Below are 15,554 nucleotides of genomic sequence, written 5' to 3'. Positions count from 1 at the left end.
AAATTATAAATTATTTTAAGGACATGAATTTGATTTTTTAATAAAAAATATAGATTTATAAATAAAAAATAAATACCATAAATATAGGAAAATAGTTTTAAAAGAATAATTTAATTAAGCCGGAAACAAGAGTCTATGAAATGGGAGAGGCTTTAAAATTCAGAAAGAGACAAGTAAGTAGCTCATCTTGTGGACTCCTTCACTGTTTCGTAGTTATATGTTACATGATTTTTAAAAAATTATATCTATAAATTTATACCTGTTGTGGGTAATTTCTGTGTTTTATTTTTTTTTTCTTTTCTCAGCTGGAAAAATAAGTTTAAGCACCTGTCTAGGAGGGAATAAAATCTTGTACCTTGATGCCCGTCAGATACGTATAACACTTTCCTCTCCTACATTTGCTAATGGTAACTGACTGCTGGCAGGAAATAAAAATTTTCAAGAATTTCTCATTTAAAATCTCGGCAGAGAACTTGTGATTAAGCCCTATGAGTGAAGGGTAATTGTGAGGATATTATTAAAGAGAATATGTGCTACTCATTTTCCATCTACTACAACTTCTAGTTATTGGTTTAACATTAAATCTGCAATTAACTCATCCACATAGTAGAGTGTTGGGTTTTTTCTTCTTGGTTAATTAAGTCATGTACATTCAAGCTTTATTTTTAAAACTTTTTTAAAATGTATTAATTTAGTTGTTAAAACATCATTATTAACATCATTATTGAATGTGATTATATTTTTGATTAAGGACCATGCATTGACCTGGGTGAATAATTTTTTGAATTTAAATTTTCATCATAGAGTTCTGTGACATAGGCCATGCCCCAAAAGTTAGAGGAGAATGAAAAATTTTATTGAATAATTGATATAAACTTCTATTGTCAGATTTAACTTTTCTTCTAAGATTGGAGTAAAAAGTAATTCTAAACTTTAAATATGTATAATTGATGGGTTCATTTTAATTAAGACTTTACTGAATTTCTTCTTATAAAAAGCTTATTTTGAAAAAGGAATTTGGAAGTATTCTAGAGCTCTGTAAAATTTATAGTTAATAATTTCTTCATTCAAATTTTTTTGATTGGCATGTGATCCCTATGTTGTGTTCTGAAACATTTAAAATCACAACATCTTGATAGAGTCTGCTCTATTTTTGAATTGTTTTAAATAGTAACTTTAAGATTTGCATTAATTGAAAAGTACCTTGTCATAACATTTGCTTTGTGTCATGAAAGGTTAACTATATTTGGAAGTAACATTTTGGTAAAAGGAAGATTATGGAATATTTATGAACTTTATCTCTTGCAGATTCATAGGTTATTAGAACAGGATGGAACTTTGGAGCTTTCCAACCACAACCTTCTTAGGCTATCGTTGAAGGAAATAAGGTCCAGAGAGATTAAATGACATACCCAAGGATGTACGGCTGAAGAGTAGTATAAGGATTATAATCCTGGACTCCTGGCTCCAGGTCAAGTATTTTTACCATGGAAAATTCTAATAAATGTAAGATAACTTTTCCAAAAAATCATGCTGTGAACCTGGAAAAGGAGTGAATTTTAAGTGTACTTCATTATGGTCAATTAGCTTTTGTGTGTGTATATATGTATACATTTAGTTAGTTAAATTTTTTCCTATTCAAGTATGTTTAATTCAATTTATTAATTAGAACAATGAGGATAATTTTACTTGGATGAGGATAATTTTACTTTTCTTATGATCCAATTTTAAGACTATTGATCCTAATAACATCTCCATAAGATAATGTAAAGGAATAGGAATACTATGTAAAACACTTTGTTTAATTCTTGCATTACTTCATGTTTTTTAAAAAATATGGGAAGAGAGATGAAAATTAAATACCATCTGTTAATGACCCTTGATTTCAAGATACTAACAGTTATAATCTCAAATTTCATGTAACTAAATTCTATATATAGAACAAATATCTGTGTACTTTTAATTACTTGTTAGTTAATTTCTTCATAAGCAAATGTTTTGAGAACTTTCTGATGGATATGTATGGTAAATATTTCACAGTCATAATATTTGACACAGAAACAACAGAAACTGTTGATAATTTTATAGTCTCCCTTCATTATAAATATGTTTAAGTAACCAAAATCAATAATATAACCAACTGGAACTAACACCGATTGTTTTATTGGAGAGACAGACAGGGTAATGCCACAGCCAGCTGGCATCAAGAGAGTGCTTCAAGAACTCCATGTCACTTGGCCACAGCTGGTAGAGTTCGCCAGAAAAAGTGCTGTCCCACGTTCTCCTGGGCCATTGATATTTACAGTCTGCAGCCTGTTTTCACATTAGAGCCAAAAATATTTTTTTGTTATATGTAAGTGTATGATAATAAGAGTTTATCAGTTGGGCTTAAGACCCTTACTTGTATCACTTCACTTATTAAGTAACTAGTAGAAATGGGGTATTCTTTCTAGGCAAATAATGTTTTAATGATTCTAATAAGCTCTACTCTATGTCTGTATGTATTTTTCCTGACTTAAAATTTACACTCCAATTTTTTTTTTTATAATCTGAAAACCAGTTTCAGTTGCAGTGTTAGGGATTCTTAAGTATTTAGCATTGCTCACTATATGCTTATAGTCTATTTTATTACTTTATATTTCCTTCTAATTTCCATTTTAGTTCCTCAGATAAGTAATTTGGGTTCATTACCCCCAACCCTTGCCACCTTGCCTAACAAGCCAAATAAATAAGGCTTCTAATGATTAATTCACTCCAAACCACAAGATATGTTTTAGGATTTTCTATATTTAATATATATTATGTGCCTAAACTCTTGACTTAAAAAGGCAAGGGAATAATGCGCATGCTCATTCAAAAACAGTTATTCTGCTCTGCATTTGCTCTTCCCCAGAGTACCAGCTACTGTCAGTTACTGTTGGATACTTTGTGGAAATGGGCTTCTTGTCCTGTAGAGGGTCTGCTGCCTTAGTTGCAGGGTTGGATATACAGAACCAGAAAGCAACTTTGTGCTACTATATACTCTGTGTTTCTAGTTAGGATAAACAAAAAAACCCCAAAACATTTCAAGAAATGATTTTGCAAAGATGAGTTAAATACCCAAACTCTGCCTGAAATTTTCATTTCTTAATTCTTTAGGCACTTTGCAGTCAATCGATTCCAAACACTTGGGATTTCATTTCTCCATTTAGTAAAGAAATAACTTTTTTTTTCCTACTAAAATTAACTGATTTCTTGGTTTATAGAAAACATAGACATTTCCCACAAAGAGAGAGAGGAACCACTTACTTTTGCTGTCTTCTAACTGGAAAACTAAGACACAGTCCAGTTTAATGACAGAGGTTTTCAGTACTATGGTAATGGTAGTTGGCCTTGGGAAATGGGAACATGCTTTAACTTCTCATCCTCGTTCACTCTGAGCACTTTGAGAAATAGAAAGATAGCCAGGTGAAAATGGAGAGGTCAGGGAAAAACCGAAACAGGTGTACAAGTGGCTAATTTTGGCTTTAATGGGATATTTATAATGGCCAAAGTTGGGAGTCTTTATAAGGTAAAGTCATTATTTTACTTTCATGTATTTGGGATTCTTCTTAAGCAGCTAAGGAAATTAGAAACCTTTTTATGCTTAGGGTGAATTTTTGTGATCTATTGTGTACTTCAAGCTATGCAATTTAGTTTCATGGATTCCAGAAAAGTTTATTATTGTAATTCAATCAATTCTCCTTTTAAAACTCTGAATCCCCAAGAACTGCTATTTCAGGCAAACATAATATTTTACTCAAATTAAAGTGCACATAGGTATTAAAATAAGCTGGGTGAGATTAAATTCCCAAATGTGTTAGGGTGTATTTGTTTATAAATCACAGGTGTGGTTACAGTCAAGTCTCCAGGTGGCTTTTGGAGAAGTACGTTATTAGGTTCCTGTTAAAGAAATGCATACAGGTGCAGATGACTTTGAAAGACAGGAAAATTTACCACTACCCTCATTATGGTAGATAAAAAATAAAATGTGTGTAGTCAAGAGGGTCACATAAATAGCTACAGGGGTCATATGACACTGCTAGAGAGGTAGAATTTATTTGGGTAGTTTAAATTTGTTGAACACAGGAAGCTCTGAAATACTTGGAACAAAAATTTGGATTACAATGAGGTATTAAGTAGGAAGCAAACTACCAAGGTATTCTAGATACCACATAACTGGAAAGTGATTTAAATCATGAGCATTAATTCTAGTCATAGCAATAGCTATGTTAGCTAAAATATGTTAGGTAAAATATGTTTTGGTTTCCCAAATCATCGTGCACAGTGGTTGGCACTTCTCAACTAGGGGTGGGGGTCCTAGAATGTATGTGTTGAGATCAGAAATGATCTATGATGTGCCAAATATAATATGATACTAACACTTGTTAGCAAACTTTTCAGAAATTCTCTCTCTTAAAGTATATATCTGAGTGAATTCCAGTTTACCCCTCTTCACACTGTCTCATTCATCTTCATTCAAACCTTCTTGCTCAATGGGACAGATTGGGACAAACCTTCAGTTGACACATGCCATTGTCATGTGGTGGCCTATTGTGTTATCTTCCCAAATTGACTGTACTAACTGTAGAAGTTCTAATAATTGTAGTTGTTTAAGTTCCAACAAAAAGTTTTTAGGTTCTTGAAACTTTGGGAATATGTGTACATGAGTGGTATTAAATTGTCTCATGGTTGAAAAATCTGCCAAGCTAGACTGAAGACCACAAAGAATTTGTGCCACATACCAGGTTTGAAAAAACTCAGGACCCCCTCTCTCTTGCTCATATATACCATAGTGGTCTAGTAATGAATATTGGAAAGCGTACTTCAAAGAAACAGAACCAATGAGAAGGATGGACACAAATACACACACATACGCGCGCGCGCGCGCACACACACACACACACACACACACACACAATTTATTTTAAGGAATTGGCTTACGTGATTATGGAGGCTGACAGCTCCCAAGATCTGCAGGATGAGTCAGTAAGCTAGAGATCTAGGAGAACTGATGATGTAGTTATAGCCCCAAGGCTTTCAGGCTCAAGACCCAGAGAAAGGTGATGTTTCATTTAAAGTCCAAAAGCATGAAAAAGTTGATGTCATAGTTCAAAGGCAGTCAGGCAGGAAGAATTCTCTTTTATTTAAGGGTGGGTCAGCCTTTTTATTCTAGCCGGCCTTCACCTGACTAGATGAGGCTCACTCACATTAGTAAGGTTAATCTGCTTTGCTTGGTGTGCCTATTTAAATGTCAATTTCATCCAAAAATACTCTCACAGAAACACCCAGAGTAATGTTTGACCAAACACTTGGGCACACCATAGTTCAGTAAATAAGACACATAAAATCGTCACACATGATATCTCTATAGTGCCTAAGAAAGTACTTCACAAACATCAGTGCTCAGTAAATATTGATGAATGGATGGTGTTGGATGTATGGATAAAGGAATGAATGTTCATCACGAAACTTAAAGAATCATAAGTTTCTATTTTGTAAATCTAGGAATACTTCTGTTTTTGTTGGATAAACATCCATAATTTCACAGATGTTTGTTTCAAATATAGTATTCTTTGACCTTTGTGTTTAACATATGGGCCAAGCTGATGGTTATCCCTACATTTGAATGTACTCAAAAATGCTCAAAATGATATAAACTTTTTCTCCAAAATTGTGTATCTTTTTACTTGCTGTTTGTTCCCTTTTTAATATCACACTGCCTGTCAGTTTTTCTTATAATTCTGTAGCTGCTTTTTCTTATCAGGGTAGTATTTCATATTTATATTTGATTTTGTCTTTATTTTTTTATTTATATTTAATATTTTCTTCTCTTAACCCTAATTCATTTGGTTTTAGTTTGGTTCTGCCTTTAATAAACTTTATAGTGGCTTCTTACCAATTGTCTTTTTTTTACTATGTAAATAATTTTAAGATTTTAATTGATGTAAAAGTGTTAGATGAAATCTTACAAATGATAATAACCTTATTCATGTGACTACAAACATTAAAAAATGAGATACAACAAGAATATTTTGAAAGTGAATTATATATTCTGTAAATAACTTGAGTTTATTTCCTCTTAATCTGGCATTTTCTCCATAGAATTATAGAATTGACCTGTATTCCTTTTAGTTCCTGCAGAGTAGATACTGCCATTATTTAAGGGACATGGCTAATTTCAAATAACTCCTAATATTAGAAAATGCTTAAAAGTGTAAGGTATTTCTTTCTTTCTTTCTTTCTTTCTTTCTTTCTTTCTTTCTTTCTTTCTTTCTTTCTTTCTTTCTTTCTTTTCTTTCTTTTCTTTCATTTTTTTTAGGCGAGGCAACCCTTGGTCGACCTCTTAGATTGCAAGGACCTTGTCCGTTTACAATCCCTTATTTTTTTATTTTTTACACCTACAGCACCTGGTCTTCCTAGGTAGTCTCCTACCCAAGTACCAACCAGGCCCTACCCTGCTTAGCTTCTGAGATCAGATGGGATTGGGCTTGTTCTGGGTAGCATGGCTGTAGAGAAGGTAGTTCTTAAAATATGATGAAAACACCATAATTTAAAGGATTCAGTTAGAAATAGTTTTCTCCCTTTAATCAAAAAGTTAGTGCTATTGCTGTAGAAAATTTGAATAGATAATTGTGTAATTGTAACGATAAATTAAAAGTTTGAGGTATTATAAGTTTGATAAGTATTGATGTTGAAGTATGATTAGATTACTTTGAAACAGCAGATGAGCAAAAAGATGAAAATAAATATCTACTGTGACAGACCCACTATGCTGCCACGTGGAGAGACTTCTGTTCCTAGATTAGTTATATTCACCCAGTTCTTCCCTATGGTTGTGTATATGTGCTGTCACCTCATTATTCATGTGAATTCACCTAGTCTCTAAAATTTATTCATAGCCCCCAAATCAGCACTTGCAGCTCTTTCAAAGTCATTTGTAGACACGCACAAAACATGACAATTTGAGTCACCTAGCACACACCATCCAAGCAGATGTTGAACAAAGCAACACTGTGCTTTCTTGTTTCCGTTCTTATACTATAAACAAGTGTCCTTTTTTGCAGTCTCGTCAGTGCCACGTTTTAACATTTTAGTGTTTTGTATTTGTAAATCTGTTGTTAAAAATGGTTCACAAGCATAGTAATAAAATGTTGTCTAATATTTCTAAGTGTGAGAAAGTCGGGATATGCATTTTGGAGAAAATATGTGTTTTAGGTAAGCCTAGTTCAGACATGAGCTGTATTGCAGTTGGCTGAGAATTCAATGTTAATGAGTTAACTACATATATTTAATCAAGTTTCTTTAAACAGAAACACACATACAACAAGATTATATATTGACCGGTTGACAAAAATGGAACCAGAGTTCTTGCAGTATCCTAGCTCTGTATTTCTCCTAGGAGCTAAGTATTTGCTAAATCAGGGTTTGAAGCAACTTTGTAGAACATAACGACCTTGAATAATGAGAATCAACTTTAATTTTGTTCTTTTTTCAAATGTTGAGTTCCACTGTACGTTTGTGCATTTTTCTTTAATGGTATACTTGGAATATTTTCCTATATCAATAAATATTCCTTAATATATTTTTAATGCTCATGTAGCAATACAGCATACAGATGGGCTGTCAATTTATTTAATGGAAATCCTTTTATAGAACATTTTCTAGCATACCCACCCAACTTTTTGCTATTACATGCAATTCTGGAATAAACTTTCTTTTAACTTAATCTTTATCACATCCATAATTATGTTCTTAGAATAAGTTTTGTGCAAATAAAATTTTTAGAACACAGGATGTGCAAAGTGAGTCTTTTGCTGTTTGCAGGATTCCTTTGTGATCTTTTATGTTCTTTTCTTGATAAAAGGAAATTAATAAAAAGCTATCCATTTTTATCAAATTTTGAAAACCTTTATACAAGTATAAGAAAATTATAAAAGTGGTTTTTATCTCATTTCGGTGGCCATTTATAGTAAATAAGTTTTAATGTTTTTAAGTTGCACTGCTGTGTATTTTAGATATGGAGAGAACTGAAGATTAGATAAGAGTAACTTGCAGAAACTCTTAGAGTATTTTATTTAACCCCTCTTTTTTATTGATAAAGTGAGAGTCAGGTTTTTCTATTTTATTGTGAATTCAGTTTGCTTTTAAAAGAACAAAACTGCACAGCTTTATTTTCTTCTGAATATTGTAACCCACAGTATAGAGAAGAACCTATACTGTTCACCTCTGTTTCCGACCCCTCTTTGGTTTCTTTTTCCTAGCTTTGTTTCATACATCTAAATTCAGGAAACACCAATCACACATCTCTTCTTTGTAGAGGCAGATGCAGAAGGCAAGAAGGGGTACCATTTTCATCCAGCAAGTCAGAGCAGGTCCACTAAGACTGCTACAAAGATCCTGATTAATACCTCTGGAGAAATCTAAGCAGAATGCATTGGAAATACAGATGTCAGAGCAGATATTACTTTCCGCTACGAGAATTGGTGGTTGGAAAAGGCAGCATGTGCGCTAGACATTGAACGATGACATGTTCATGGGAAAAATTAATGCTATAAATTTGCATACCTCTACACTGGCAAATTTTTAATTTTTCATATGATCTTTCACAAGTAAGGAGAATGTCTAGCTTATCATTTATTTTAAGCATTGCTGCTACAAGAGAGGAAATTGTTGATTTATGCTATTTAATTCTTATTTACAAAGTACATGTGCCATTTCATAGTTTGTACATTTCTAAATAACAAATTTTTTGGTTTGTTTCTGCAGTGCCTTTATGATCATAAATTTTTGAGTACATAATATCAGATCGATAATAATTTGTTAACGTTCTTCCCTAATTGGATCATTTTGGATTTTGTTCCACTTTTTGATTAATATGGATAATGCCAAATGAACAACTTAATGATTCTGTCTTTTTTTATTTTTTGTGGGTTTTTTTTAGTATATATATTTCTAGGAGTGGAATTACTTGGAATTGCTTTATTGCTTTGGTTGTGTATTTCATATTGCTTTTCAAAAATCTGTTGCAAATTAATAATATTCCCTACAATAGTTACCCATGATTATGTGTTATGTGTACTAAAAAGAGAATCCTGCTTTCTTAGCAGTCATAAAATAGCATCTCGAGGTTGCTCGAATTTACATATTTTTGATTACTAGCAAGGATCAATATTTTTCTAGTAGTATTTGCTATTGAAATTTTGTCTTGGTTAAATCATCGTTCATAATTTTTACTAAAAAATTTGCCTAAGAGAGCTTTTTCTTTGCCACAATTAAGGTCATTCCATTCTTTATGGAGTTATTCCAAGTTAAATATGTTTTTTTATATGTAAAGTTTGAAATCTATAAAACGTAGCTTGAAAGACCAGTATAGAGGGAATGAGCATTTCATGTTAATGGTTGTCACTTGGATCCAGACACTTTTAAGTAATAAAAACATGTCTGAATCACCCTCATAATGACCTGTGAAAGAAGCAGGACTAGTACAAAATGTATAATTCCCAAATAGTTTATTTTCTAAGGTTGGAATACACCTAGTAATTCACAGTCATAACCTCTTGTGCTTTGTACCAATTCATTTATCCCTCTTCTATGTTGTTATTGTACCTCCTGTATGGGCTCCATTTGGAACTTAATACAGTACATTGTAATTCTTTTTTATTTACCAATGTTCCCTCCTCAGGATGCTTCCTAAGGAATGGAAAGCCATAGTCAGATTCTTTTTTTTTTTTTTTAATTCCTCATGCACAACACATAGCAGTGCAATAACTCTAAGTTTGTTTGTCCATTCAGCAAGCATTTGTTGCAGTCTGAATGCTGTCCTAAGCTTTATTGGGCATGGAATAAATAAAGATATAAAAGATCCCTGAAGTCTGGTCCCTGAAGTCTGGCCAGATCATTTACAGGAGGGAAAATCCTGGGTCCCTGAGTAATTGACAGAGTGTGAAGTCTGATTTTAGAGCTTACAATGATCTTTAAGTACTAAAATATATGCGTTGAGACACACTATTAAAGCGTCAATGATCAGGAAAAGTGAAAGTATTATTGGAAAAAAAATATGTCATAGCATATTATAAACTGTTCAAAGGTTATTTTCCCAAATTTGATAGATTTTCAGGTAAATTGGTGTGGTCAACTGTAAAGCCCCATCCTCATTCGTTAAAAACTTTAAGTCAGAAATGTTGTGTTTAGAGCTATTAAAACTCCTTGAGATATTCAGATAGTTGAGATAGTTAAGAAAACTGAACCTCGATGCAGTTGTGACTTTCTTCAGTCTAGTAAGGTTTTTCTGTTTGGTTGGATTTTTGGTTTTTGAAAAGAAAACATTTCAAAAATATAAAAGGATATATTTCTTCATAAATATGGTGAGGAACTTTATGCATCTCTTTGCTAATTTGAACCTAAGAGTTTTTAATCAGATGCTTGCATAATTTAGATTCGTTCTTACTTGGGCTGTGAGAATGTAATTAGTTGGCCTTGAGGGCAGTCTGTACTTACACTCTGTCTCATATCTCTTCAACATATATGTATCTCCAAAAAGTCTTCATGGCCCTGGGAACTGTGGTTATTTCTTACACTTGTATATTCTTTTGCTCTTTACAAAGTAAGATTGAAATTTACTTTTGGGGTTCAGTTATGGTCCTCTTAGTGACAAAGACATGCACAAATTACTATTGAGTTTTGAGTTTTAGTTTTTCAGTATAATTTCTAATTGTAAAGTGATGAAATAGAATATGTCAAGGAAATTGTATAAATTATGCAACTGGCTGGCAGTAATAGTGTTTTCCACAATGTTTTATCTGACCTTTACGGTCAAGTGTTCTATTGTTTTTTGAGAACAATGCAGTGTTTTCTTTTCTTACTTTCCTTAGACTTTAAAAGATAAAGGCTTATTGATCTTAATCACACCAGACAAAGCTAACATAGTGGCCTCCATATGGGATTAGAATGGTGTAAAGGGTAGAAAGAAACCTTTGAAGCTCTATGTTATCTAGTCACTGAATTCTAAAAACTTAGAACTCCCTTCTTAGTACTTTATTTTGGAAACTCAACTAAAATGAGGTTTCAAGGGCAAGAAACTCTACCTACATCTTCTAACTTGGGCTTTGTTTTTTGATCTGAGTCAGAGGTTTTAATTACCAAGTACTTTTTAAGGGAGTATTTGATTTCCCTGAAATGCCAAAATTTGTGTGTATGTGTATTTTCTTTTTCTGAAGATAGGAGATCATAGTATCATCGACAGTGACCTCAAAGGTGTTTTTGAACAAAAAGAAGATGAGGAGAACCGGTGCCCCAAAGTCTGATGCAGTACTTGCTAGATTATGCTCACTTATGAAATGGCGAACAATTTTACTGTCACACTATCTTTTTGAATGAGTCTTTCAGAGTAACGGAAGTGATAGTTCACTGTTACTTACTTTTGTAATTTGCTCAATAATGTGAAAAATATTCAAATTCATTGGTTGTCTTTGGAAAGAGCATATAGATGTAGGGAGATGGCTTAAATATAGGGCCTACGTTTGAATTCTGACTGATTCCACTTAGTTGTCAAGAAAATTTCTTTTTAATGAACTTCATCCTTCACTGTTAAAATGAGGGGGGTAGATGTGAAGATATCTATAATTCTTTTATAATTCCATTTGCTTTATGGAATAAAATTAGAAATAATTTTTTATATTAGTGTACTATGCATGTATTTAAAAAGATACTGAATTGAAAAAAGTTCCTTCATTATGAAGTATATTAGTTAACCCATGCTAAAATGTAATTTGATACTATCCCTGAATGCAAGTGTTGTCTTGCTGTTGTTTCTTCAAAAATATGTTCTCTAACAAAATAATATATGTTAGGATTTTCAATTGCTTAGTTTTTGTGGAGCTTTTACAATTTTCGTGGGGTTTTTTTGTTTTTGTTTTTGTTTTCTCTTCTGATTAATATTTTTTTTTTTTAAATGGGGCCTATGAAGGAATTTTGATGATTAGCTTGAATAGTTTAATTACATTGGCTTTTTGAGTGGTAATGAGCAATATTTATGTGTCACAGCTGTTCCTCTGACTTACCTGTGTTTTATTTTATAATAATTTCAAATTTATACTCAAAAGTAATCCCTAACTTAAAAAAAAAAATGCTACAATGAGACCATGGCTAGCACTAAGTGTTGTTGATTTGGCATTATGGCCAATAATTTCTCTGACTGTCCCACAATTTTTTTTTTTCCATGGCCTTCGAGATGAAGAAACAATGTTGGCTGAGAACATTAGACATTTTAGAGTCACGTGGAAATGAAGTGGGGATAGTACATGCTGAATTTGTCCCCTCAAAATTCATGTTCAAGTTCTAACCTACAGTACCTCAAAAAGTGACTGTATTTGGAGATAAGGTTTTTACAGAGGTAATTAAGTCAAAATGTGATCCTCAGAGTGGGCCCTAATCCAGTATGTAAGACCTAATAAGGACACAGACACACCCGGAGGGAAAACCATGTGAGGAAACAGGGAGAATCACAAACCCAAGAAAGAGGCTTCAGAAGAAACCAGCCCTGCCAACGCCCTGATCTCCGACTTCCAATCTCCAGAACTGTCAGAAAATGAATCCCTCTTGTTTAAGCCATCCAGTCTCTGGTCTTCTGTTATGACAGCCACCAGGCAAACTAATGCGGGGGGCCTTGTTTGAAGAGCGATTAAAATAGCTCATTTAATCAAATGAAGCTATATAAATCTATCATTTTTTCCTTTGGAAACAAAGTTTTTATTAATGTCTCTTTCTCATAATCCCTTTGAGAGTATCCTAAAGCCACTGATATTTTGTTAATTAATTTTCCAATGGCAGTTTCCTTCAAATAGCAGATCAATAGGTTTTCTTTAAAGGATATTTTTCTATGACGCTTTAGGAAACCTATATTTTGAAAAATAATTTGAGTTAATCATTAGGATTAATCACTTCATTCCCATCGAAATACTGTTTATCTTCTTTGATGGTAAGAGAAATTAATGAGTTTTTTCCCCCATCACTTTACAAAAACATTTTGAAAGAATTGTCAAATATTTACCAGAAAGATTGAAGGTCAAAGTCTCCTGGCTAACTGAAGTAAAGGGAATTAAACCCAATTAGTTACAGAATAGGTGAAAGACGTTTAAGTATCTGGGGGGTGTTTTTTACTTTCTTTTTATTTCTCAAAGTAATTTAAGAACAGTAGGGGAAAATGAGGGAAAGAAGAGGAAGTACAGGTTTATCGACTTTGCTCTTATTTTTGTTTATGACCCCTAATGTCAATTTCTAGTAGGAAAAAAAAAGCCTTTGAAATTATGTAGGTATTACAGAAACTAGTACTCAAGTTTATGTCTTCTTTTGGCTTCATATTAGAGTATATCTAGATTCTTTCATTTTTACAACTTTGTCCTGAAAAATATGTGAACATCAGCCTATACAATTAATGTAAAAATCAATGTAAACTGCCCAGAGAACTAACATATTAGGTATTAGTCTGTAGAGACAAATGCTTTTTCAGTCTTCTTGTGATGCTATTGAATATAGAAATTTAAGGCTTAATCTCTATTATCTAAGTGTTCTAGTTGTAGGCAGAGTGAAAAGGAATAAAAATACTTTTTTTCCCCCTTCCCAAACCAGAAAGATCCATGTTGCTTTAGAAATACTATATTGGTTTCTGAGTATTTTTAGGCCATGATAGATATAACATTCTACTGTACAATAAAAGGAAATTTGTCTTTTGCCCTGAAGTTATATTTTAACTTTCATTAAATTCTTATCTACTGTAAGATTGGAAGGAGAAGAGCATTTACAGCATTTCCAAGAGTTTGCTGGAATGCAGTAGAAGATACTCTAAATAGTGTACCTAGGGTTTCCTTGTAAATTTTGTAGGTGAAGGAGAAATGTACTCTTTGAGAGGAAGGTTGTGGGTGGTACCCAAGCAGATGTTCGTAGATGCTACCTCAGTGGAAGCCAGTAGTCTTCAGTGTTATCAGGTCAGTGATATTGCTAGCTAGTGGTATGACCTTGAGAAGATGGTTCGGTCATTTCTGGCACTTAACTGGTCAATAACGGGTGACCGAAAGAGGAGGTAGATGAAGTTTTTGTTTCTTAATTTTAAGAGGCCTCAAAATGGTTGCCCAGTACATAAATCCATGTCAGTTAACCCCACATATTTGCCACTGTTCTTCAAATTAGTTTAGATATTATTGAGATTAGTGTCATGCATGTATTTAAAAGCATACTGAATTCAAAGTAGTTCTTTCATTATGCAGTATATTAGTCATACTAAAAAGTAATTACTAATATACAGGAGTGAGTCCACAGAGCTCTGTTTTTGTATGGTTTTGTTTTGTTTATAAATTAAAAATTAGTGCTTATATTCAAAAAGAAAAGGGACAGCCAGACTAATTGGTATCCGAGACTCTTATAGCTATGGCATTCAGTAATTTTTTGAAGTATGCTAACTATACTTCAGTTTCTCATCCCTGAAACCTCAAAGATTTACTAAAATGATATAATCAGAGTTTATTACAGCACAATTTACAGTGGTTTTTGAAGATTCTCTCTGCCCAATGTGAGTTTAAAGTGTGGAGACAAAACTCCATTAGGGTGGGAATCAGCTGTCTTATTACCCACTGTATTCCTGGTATCTTTCATATACCTTTATGTAGTATGTGTCCAATAATATTTGTTTCTGAATATGTCTCTTGGAATAAGTCCTGATAAGAGTACTAATCATATTTTCAGCTAACCTTACTTCCTCCAATCTTTCTTCAGAAAAAAAGTGATACATATGGTATAACCAAGCAGGAAATCTATAAATTAAATATAAACATTTGCTTTAGGGAAGATTATTGGATTTGAACAAAATTGCGATTGAAGTCATTTTAAACTACTTAAATAATTCGAGAACATTTAAAATATGACTCTATAGACTATGAATTTATTTGCAGCCTTTTAGGGAAAAGAGATTTTGAAAAACTAGGTAATCCTATATAGAGAGAGACGCAATAACCATTTCAAATTTTCCTTACATCTATGAAATGATATTGACTATAATAATTAAAATGTGAAGATTACATATATTTATAATGTGAAGAAATATATGCAAATGATTATACTTTCTCAGTTGTGACTTAATATTACTGTTTGATTTTTCTGAGGTAGTTATTACTAGGTGGACTTTCACTGTGTTTCTGACTCCTTTATTTGAGGTTCTAAAACCTTTTTTTTGCAGAACTTTGTCGGTTCATGGTGTCCTAATCTGGTTTAGAATAAAAAAACTTTGTTTTGCATTTAGGTTTTTATGCAGTTTGTTTCTAACTGTTCTTTATTATAAAAGTTTTCTGAAGTGTAGTTTTGAATGTCAAGGGAACATACTTTCAATCTGTTGCCATGTTCCTTTTTCTTTTCTATTCTATGTATGTTCAGTTATCAGAAAGAACAAATGAATAAAACTAAGTCATAGGTGTTTAAGTTTTTATTTCTTTATAAAGCTCTTCTAGAATAGTTATTTTATAACTTTTATTTAAGTATTATAACAA

General features: G+C 32.6%; 1 protein-coding gene and 1 pseudogene across 1 annotated transcript in view; one reads left to right on the top strand and one right to left on the bottom strand.

Annotated features, from left to right (window-relative positions):
* CDH2 (cadherin 2) overlaps nucleotides 1–15,554 on the top strand; it is a 194,523-nt gene that overhangs the window by 62,371 nt on the left and 116,598 nt on the right. The window lies entirely within an intron of this gene.
* On the bottom strand, nucleotides 6,417–6,535 carry LOC118610405 (annotated as a pseudogene).

Source organism: Rousettus aegyptiacus, unplaced genomic scaffold (assembly GCF_014176215.1).
Source record: "Rousettus aegyptiacus isolate mRouAeg1 unplaced genomic scaffold, mRouAeg1.p scaffold_m13_p_12, whole genome shotgun sequence".
In the NCBI taxonomy this organism is placed as follows: Eukaryota; Metazoa; Chordata; class Mammalia; order Chiroptera; family Pteropodidae; genus Rousettus; species Rousettus aegyptiacus.
Note: the sequence above shows the minus strand (reverse complement) of the source record. Positions and strands in the feature narration are given on the sequence as shown.